Raw genomic sequence first — 9,597 nt, 5'->3', positions numbered from 1 at the left:
TGTCTCCTGTGTCCTCCTCTGCAGCTGGGTGCAGGTGCAGAACTGTGCCTCTGAGCTCTGGATGTGATAGCCGCATTTAAATCTGCCCTCAATCTGTCTGGTTCTGTAGGGGCAGTCTTGTGAAGATAAATCATGTAAACAAGTTACAGTAATGGAATACTTATTTACAAGCTGTGTATTCAAAGGCTTGTATCCTCTGTTAATAAGAGAGGTCTTGTCTTTCAGTGTATTAAGAAAATCCACCTATCTTGAGTAGGCACAGGTAGCTAACACACTGGAAAATGGGGAATCCGCGCTGGCATTCCTCCTTTGAGTGGTGGGGGAGGGCAGGAGACTATTCTTTAAAATGTGAGTGGCTTTTCCACCTGGGTGCACAGCCCTTTAGTTTGATGGAATGAGCGACATAAAATATAAGAAGTATGTTCTACTCCCCCATATTTCCTCCTTCCCTCCCCTCCTTCTCTTCATGAGCTAGTGATCTCTTTTGTTTTTCTCTGCCTCTGGCTTTCCTCCTGTGATGGGTGCTCTGTTTTTGCTCTGACTCGAAGTGGTAAAGCAATGGAAAATCCAAGCTCTCCACCCACCACCCATGTTTCCCCTCCGAAGTGCAGAAAGAGAAAGAAAATGCTTCCGACCCACTGTGACTGGCTAAGGGGCCAGAGTTTACCTATTAATATCCTGCAAATGCAGACGGTGTTTTCCCTGATAAGAGTGCTCCATCATGCTGCCCAGACCTGTCAGTCAGCTGGGTGCATTTGAGCTTGCTGCTTCATTGCCAGGGCTCTCCTCAGAGTGTCCTCTGAAAGGGGTTTTTGGAAACCAGCCAGAATGGTTTTCATCTTTTGGAATACCTGCTGGCTCCATCTGTCTCTGGGCACATCCCCACTCTCTACATTAAAATCTTAGCGAGGATCATTGGGCCATGGGGCACATAGAGATTCTAGAATGACATGTGGGAGAGCCAGAGCGGTTATCTATCAGCTGGTGTGAATATTTTATGTATGTATAGAAGGAGACAGGAATCCTGTCCATGTTTTTGTAGAATGGTATATGCTGGATCCTAATATGTAAACCTTCTCCATGAGATCAACACCATGCACATAGTAAATGCTCAATAAAAATCCATTTAATGAAGAAAGGGGGATCCTAGTGCAGTTGTAAAGTGTCCTAGACTTGGGCAGAGGCCATTTGGTGAATTCCATAAAAAATATGAGGGATTGGAGTGTTCTGAAGCCTTGAGATCCATTCGTGCCCCCTAGAGTCTAAAATTCAGACTTATACATTCAGACAAAGGACAAGGGGCCAGAGAGGAGAGAAATGGCAAGGAACCAGGCACGCATGCCTCTTCAGAGGTGACAGAGGCACATGTGTGTGCCCACAATGGTTGGCCCAAGCTGGGAGCGTGTTTGCTGTCCTCCTTCCTGGATGTCATCAGGCAAGCTTGTGCCATATGTGAAAGAGACTGACAGATATGGTTTCATGGCCCAGGGCTGCGGGTGAGGCATGTATGCACAGCAATGGCAGATGCCTCTAAGTCAAGAATCACAGAGCTTGGTTTTACACGTGAAGAAAACGGTGCCATTAAAAGGCAATTATTCAAGTGGTGTGAGTCAGCTATGCAGCTCCTGGCAATGCCAAGCAAGAGAAGGAAGTTGCGTGCAGAGCTGCCCGCCCCGCTCCCCCTCCCCCCATCTCTCTCTCTCTCTCTCTCTCTCTCTCTCTCAACAAAGATCAGGCTGGAAAGCAGAGCTCGCACCTGCATGGGGATGATGTGTGGTGAGGGGCCTGGACTGCCAAATTCCCCTATCTGACCAACGTGGGGAAGGCAGCATCAGATCAGAACGGGCTCCATCCTGAGAAACAGAATCAAAAAGATTCTTCAGGCTGGTCATATATTTGACCTTCACCCTGATTCAGGCACTTCATGGGGGGTTCTAGGTTTCCCTTTCTGGCCACCTATAGGGTGTATGGTGAATTAGAGGACAGTGCGCACTGGGGTCTGCAGGCCCTGAAAGCTAGATTCAGGCATCTACTTCATCTGTGCTGCTCTGGGCTGTTCTCTGCCCTCTTTCTCTCTCTGGCACGATTTCATGGAAGACCAATACGCTTTCATTTCTGGAGTACTTTTCATTTTTTTTTTTCTCTAAGTCTGCTTGGTCTGCTGCCACGGCAACCAGCCCTGCATCATCCACCTCCAAGTGGAGGGAGATGTGATGGGGATAGGACAGTCCCTGCTTCTAGCCCATCCTCTGAGGCTCCTGGGCCTGAGTGAGAGCGGGAGGTGGTCACTGTGAAGATGTGTGCTGAAGCACAAGCTTGTCTCTCAAAGCTTTCTTTTTTGTTTCTGGGGAGGCTAGAGGGCAAGACGTTTCAACGTGTCCCAGTAGGACAGTGGCAGAGCCCAAAAGGGGAATGGAGCAAAGGTCAGAAGGTGAATTCTGGTTCAGGGGCCCTTTTGCAGGTGGAATAAAAACCCAAAAGGATCAGAGGAGCAGACCAAAGCTTATTTATTTTGTGTGATAATGGGACAGCCGTGGTTCTAATCTTTCCCTTTCTGAGCAGAGTTTCATCCCCTCTAGTATTGACAAACTAAAGCAGAAGCAATTTCAGTAGCCTTTGGGATATTAATAGTTTTAAAATGTGGCTGAATTTAAACAACATCACATGCCTCATGTCTGTTTCATGTTCATAACCAGAGGGTGATTCTTTTTAACTGGTGGCATTTTTGGTCTACCATTCAGCTTGTCAAAATTGAAGGTGGTAGAAGTGCAGTCTCTCTACATGGGGCACTGGGACGCAGAGGACCAGAGCTGCTGAGGCTAGTGGCCTTGGGAGAGTGAGGGTGAGCATAGAGTGGAGGGTCCCAAACTGGGTGAAGGGGTGCCAGCCAGACTGGACAGAAGGGTGCGGTGGTGTTCGAGGGTGTCAGGCCACGGGGGAGGGCAGAAGTAGGTACCTAATCGGAGGTCCTGTCACAGGAGGCACAGACTCTGTGGCTGTGCAGGTGGAAGCAGGTCTGGAATGTGTGGGAAGGAGACAGTGCACCCGGCTTGGTTCAGGTAAATGCAGGGAAGAGAGTCTAGGCCCTGAGATCAGTAACAGCTGTTGAGGCTCCACCGGGACAGCAAGGGCTCTCCGGGCTACAGCATATTAATTCTGGGCAGGATGTCTGCCTCTACTTTCATTTTAAGTATTTTTTATGGCATTCACCAGACAGGGGAACAGACTGAAGGGCTGGCTGTGCTGAATTCCACCACAGGGAGGCAGACTGGGGTGCAGGCTGAGCTGATGGGCACTGTCTGCCCTGGCCTGGACTCTTGACTGTCACATAGGAGCTGTGTGACTCTTGAGTTGTTACTCAACTCCTGAGCCTTAGTTTCTCATCTAGAAAATAAGGCCGGTGACGTCTCCTGTCTCCGTGAGGGAATCAGGTGGTTAGGCCCTTATTTAGCCTGGCTTAGGAGCGGTGCTTAATACATTTATAATACTAAAGTAAAATTTGTATTATTTCTAGATCTTGAGCTTTCATGAAGGCCAAGTGCTGTTGAGAGCATCTTTAGAGGAGCCACAATCTCTGATACTGGCCAGTTCATAAAATCATACGGAGTGGCAATTTGGAGACTCAGAAATCTGCCCCTAATGGCGAGGGCAGCTCTTTGGTTGAAATTGCCATGGGTCTTAAATCCTATTTTTAAAGGGTTAGTGAGGGGAGAAAGTGGGTGGAAAGTAGGTTATTAGATCATCTAGATGAGCTTTATAGTGGAGATGCCCTATTTCACTAGGGCAGGATCACCAACGCAAAGGCTTCTCTCTGCAAGGGACTGGGGCCAAGGAGATGACACCTTGGGGAGCATGACTGCTATGGACAGCTCAAGGTGACCACAGTGAGTGGCTGTGGGTTCAGAGAGCTGAGGTACATCCAGGCTGTGCATGACGTGTGCTTTCCTTTGTGTCCCCCCGGGAGCAGGTCACAGAGAGAAGAGCACTAGTGGGCGAGAGAGAAGGTAGGTTGGAGTTCTCATCAAACCGCTCCATCTGCCAGTATCAGCACCTACTGACAACAAAAATAGATTTTAAATATTCATGAAACATGGGGTCTTCACAAGCATAAGGCTTGAGTATCAGCTGGTAGGAGCATTCAGTGGAAATCAGCCATTTTTGTGGATGATATTGTTCATACAAAAGAGAAAGCCTATGATGGCAATAAAAGCTATGATTCTGGCACACCGACTGTGTTATCTTCCCCCTTAGTGTGAATGTGGGTCTATTTATTTCTCTGCTTAAATATTTATGGCATCCCTCCTGACAACGAGAATAATAATAATACAAAATTAATAATATTCATAATAATGGTGGTAATATCTACTTTTGAGTGTCTGCCACATGCCACAGTCTTTTTTAGATGTCTTTTTTGCCTACATTGCCTCTAATCCTCACAAAAGCCCTGTGAGAATGTTTCCCCTGTTTCATAAATGAGGAAACAAGGGCTCAGGGAGGATCTGTAACTTGCTCAAGAACCTAGTTGGCCAATGACCAACTTGGATTTCAACTAAATGTCTTCTTCCTCTGAAGGGCCCTGCATGGGTTCTGGGATCTTTGAATCAGAAGCTATTTTAACACTATCAAAAATGAAATGGAATGAAGAATATTACCCTTTGCCATGAAGCCTCAGGTTTCTCTGGGTTTTCAGCCTGTGTTCCTGAAATCTGCTCTTGAGACGCAGAAAGAAGCAGAAAGGAAGGCTTTGTATCTGTATCTGAAGATCCTAAAAAGGCCATTCCTTGCATCTTGAGAAAAGTTTTGGGACTTGTCTGTTTTCCCCCAGTCCCTCCTCCTTCTATCTGGGTCCTGAGCTTTGTGTACCCTTATCTTCCTTGCATTTTTCTCCTTCCTCCCTTAATGTTGCATAGTCTTAAATTAGCCTCATGATGCCCCTTGTATTTATCTTCTCATGCCTATTGGTGGTATGACTTTTCTCTGTGCCAGGAACAAATATTAGGTTTTGAGCTGGAACCTATTTTCCTCCATTCTAATCCTATCCTTCCTTAAATGTCCAGTTCTCATGGAACCTCTTTGAAGAGTTTCTTATAATCCTGCTTGTCTTCTCAAATCCTGTAGTACTTTTTGCTAGCCAAATTACACTTGCTGCCTGTGCCTTAGGTGTTTGTGTGTGTATATCTTTTCTTACTCAATAGCTCATGAAGGTTTGGAAGGTAGGAGTTGTGCCTTCTGTTATTCCTGTGCCTCACACATTGTAGATGCTAAAAAAAACCACAATTGAATAAACAAAAGCTCTTCTCTTATATAGTTTATTTATTTATTATATCTAGCTATACCTTTGAGTCTTACACTATCACTGCTACATCTGTAAGTAGAGTCCTATATAGAGACCTGGTGTAGCAAATGAGAATCTGATCAGGCTCCTTTTCTAATACTGCCTCCAACTCCACTCAGAACTAAAATATAAGTAACAAATCCTCTATGAATACAGAAGAGTGATAGAGAAGTTATTCAAATCTTCAGTGTTTGCTTTAAACGTGCCAGAGCAGGGAAGCTTTCATTACGAGGAAGCTTTCATTCAGATCAGTTTCAGATCTAGGAAATCAAACTTCCCCTTTCCCATACTCTTGTCTCTCTCCTCACAATGTCCCAAAGCCTCAGAGTGCAGCACAGTCAGCATGTTTCTAGGGTGGAGGTCGCCGGGCACTGACTCTGGTGGGACAGTAGGACTGACCATTCAGTAGGTGGTCAGTGGCCCTGCCCTGACTGGTCTAACTGCTGTCAGAACCTTGGACAAGGCTAAACAAAGGCAGTTGGGTTTGCCTTTCTTTTTCCTACCAGCTCACCTGTACCTTTTCAGTCCAGCGAGGCTGATAACCTTATTCTAAACAAGCCAGAGGAAGGGTCAAGTGGCAGCTCCATCTTCCACTTGGGAGTTCCGCTCTTTGAATCATAAATCAGTCCCTCTAGTTGTTTAAAGTGGCCTACACACAGAGAGTTATCTTTTCTTGGAGAAAAGCTCTCATGCACAAACCAGACTGACACTTGTCCACTAATTGCTTCCTACTGGAATTTAACTTATTCGAGTATTCCATTTGGGCCTCATAAATTTCAGAGGTCTTTATTGTCATTTTACTGCATATGGGCTTGTTCAAATCAATATTCCTATATGCAAATATGTGTGCATGTATGTATATATATATGTATATATATCAGTGAAAAAAAAAAGCCATGACATTTTCTTCTTCCTTTGAATTTTTTTTAGTATACAAATTTTATATTCTGCTTTTAAAGCTATTTCTGTTGCACAGCTGCTTTACCAAGATTCAGACTCCTACGGGCCCCACTCGGTCCGACACATACCTTGAATATCCTTTCACAGTGTTTGATTTCTGCAGTTGGTTGTATAATGAGGAAGGAGTATGCAGTGAGTTTGTAGATTCCTATTAACCAGGTCACCCATGAATCTATTTTCATACACTTCTTTATTAGAAATAGCAGGGAACACGATAATATTTAAAGACAACTACTTATAGGAGCCTAGCTTCAAAAATACACCTAATAAGTTTTCTTTTCACATTTGGCATTTCAAAATGTACTGTATTTTTTCATCATAAAAACACGTCTCCATTTACATTCCAGGCTGTAAAGAGAGAACATTATAAATGACAATGGATATTTTGGATGGTCATTTGGATTTATGATTTCGTGCCACATTTAGACCATATCTGTAGTGTTTCATTCTGTCCTTGGCACTCCCTTTGAAAATGGCTCTTAAAGAGATAGACAGATCAAAATGATAAGGCAGGACAAGGAATGGAATAGAAGAGAGCTATCTTCAAACATTTGGAGGATTTCTCATGAAAAAGGCAAGTAAAATTGTCCTGTGTTATACCCAGAGACAGAATCAATGAGTGAAATCTACAATGAGACAGGTTTTGATTCAACTTAAGAAGTACCTAACAACTAGATTTGCCAGGCTTTCTGGAACAAGTTGTCATGTGACATAATGAGTCTCCAGGTACTTCAGGTGTAGGACTCTAAGCTGGTCCTTCCAGAAAATGGTCCTTCCAGAAAAACATGTGCACTTCAGCTGTGAGAGTCAGTGGTCCTTACTATCTGGTATTACTACTGGTACGTGGGGCATTGATAAAACAGTGATATTGTTGCCTCTTAAGAGCAGAACTATGAATCCTTTTAAATTGCTTAATACAAATGTTCTAATGGGCCATCACTGCCAAGGCCAAGGTAGAAAGTGAGTTTGGAGTTGTTAAGGCAGACATCCTTTTATTTCAAGCAGATAATTTACTTATCTGGCCCAGCTATTTAAATGGTTTCAAAACACACAAAATGGACCACAATCTTTCATTTTGTTGCATTAGTAAGACTTAGCCAACATCTCATGACATTAGTATATCATTAAAAGTGTGATAATGATCCCTTTCAACTGAAGAGAGTTCTACAGTTTATTTAGTACCTTCACCTATATTTTTCCTTTTGCTATTCACCACAATTCTCTAAGGAGACATTGAAAATGTTAGTTTCTCAATTTTTGTAGGTTGGAAACTGAGACCTACAGGGCTTAGTGACTTACCCAACACCAACATGACAGATAGCACTGGACCTGGGATGAGTCTGGAGTGTGAAACTCGGAATCATGAAAGCTAAGCAGTATTTACGGCCAGGTCTATCATCAATAATGTGGCTTTGGAGAGTCTCACATGTAAAATGAGGGCATTGGAGTAAGAGGAACTCTGAGGTGCCTACCACACCCCTATTGTCTGAAACTTTTTTCACCTCTCCGTTACACATGTTGTCTGTCACAGTTCTTACTTTTTGCCTGGCAGGCAGGAGGTAAAATGAAGCAGAGCTTGTGGGTTGGAGGAAAACGTTCTGATGCACTGGTGTGTGTTTCCAGGGTGGTAACATTACACTTCAGCTGCTATAAAACACCTTTGTGACAGATCACTTTCACAAGCTTGAGACCCTTGGCCGCTTTTTGATTTGGGGTTTGGAATTTGAGAATATATTTATTTACTTTTGTGGATTCGATTGTGGTGTAGAGTGGTGGAGGTGGCCTTTATGAATTTCAACAACCCTAAATGTAGAAGAGTCAGCAGGAATAATTTACAAGGTATAAGCAAGCAAGGAAATTTATAGTTTAGTCTGATTTTATTTTTTAATTTTCTAAGTATAGCTGTTGAATAGGTTTTACATAGGCAATTACCATTGATGTCCCAAAGATAACTGCTATTAAAATGTTGTTAAAACTTTCTGGAATGTTTTCTATGTACCTGTACATATTTTAAAATAAATTAGCATAATACCGCATGTGTCGATTTATAATCTTTTGTTGATAATGGTAAACTTTTTCTTATTTCGCTAAATATTCTTTTAAAGAAGGATTTGATTTAAATTTAGATTTAAGCGTCACATTGTATTCTAGTGACTGGATGTATCGAAATTAATTTAACCTATTTCCTATTTTGGATATATTGAATGCTTACAATATTTTGTTAATATAAAATCATATGTGAAAATGTCTTCTTCCATAAATCCTTTATAATGCATTAGATATGTCTAATTTGTCAAAAAGAGAAAACTAAAGCTGAGTTTCTATTTTACAGTACCAGCAACTCTATTGGGCATTCGTAAGAAAATTATAAACTCTATACCTACTACGGTTAATGGTATAGTAACACTGACGGTTTAGGGAGAGCTCCCCCACTGCTCCCTTCGCTGGATCTGTTACTGTGCTCTTGGCTTTTTTACACAGTTAATGACTTGCATAAACATCAAAGCAGTGGCCTCATTTTTCTTTTCTGTTGATTCTCCTTTAGCCTGATGAAGTCCTCCGATATCGATCAGGATTTATTTACAGACAGTTACTGCAAAGTGTGCAGTGCACAACTGATATCCGAATCCCAGCGCGTGGCCCATTACGAGGTAAGGACAGCTTTCCTCGCTCAGTGGTTTCAAATGGAAGAAGGAGTACCATGGGTCATGGTTGTAGGACTTGAGAGTACCCACTTCTGGACTTGGGGCAGGTTTTAGGAAGCACAGGGCTTGAACCCTTATAGTCTGAGCTCAGGCTGGGAGAAATGTGTCTGAGTCGGGTAGGGAGTGAGGGCTGGGGACTTCGTTCCCAGGCCCTGGCTGCTTCCCAGATTCTCGTTTTTCTTTGTACCTCGGCTCCTTGAGACTCAGTGTGCTTTCTCTGCTTGTTAAATCTTTCACTGCTCATCCCTGAAGTTCCTTTCAGGGACACAGGGCAGGATGCATTAATGCCAACTTCTCTTTTCTTCTGTGACCCTGAAACTAAACTCAGAGGTTCTTTGTTCCTCACTGTAGGGAAACATGGCAGCATCGGTGATTCAGTACCAAATTCCTTCCACCTGGTAGCCGCTGCCCTAAATGTGTAGGGCTTAAAGACTTCCCCTGCAGAGTTATAACAAAGTTTTAAAGCCCAAATGCTCTAAAAGGACATAATTCAGTGGCTTTGGGTCTTTAGGATGGAAGAACAAATGGCTGCTTTTTGATCCTCTATCAGGAAGAAAGGGTGAGAGAAGAGAGGTTGGCTAGTGTCTGAGGAGGGAA

This window comes from Pteropus vampyrus, unplaced genomic scaffold (assembly GCF_000151845.1).
Source record: "Pteropus vampyrus isolate Shadow unplaced genomic scaffold, Pvam_2.0 Scaffold8, whole genome shotgun sequence".
NCBI classification, from domain to species: Eukaryota; Metazoa; Chordata; class Mammalia; order Chiroptera; family Pteropodidae; genus Pteropus; species Pteropus vampyrus.
Note: the sequence above shows the minus strand (reverse complement) of the source record.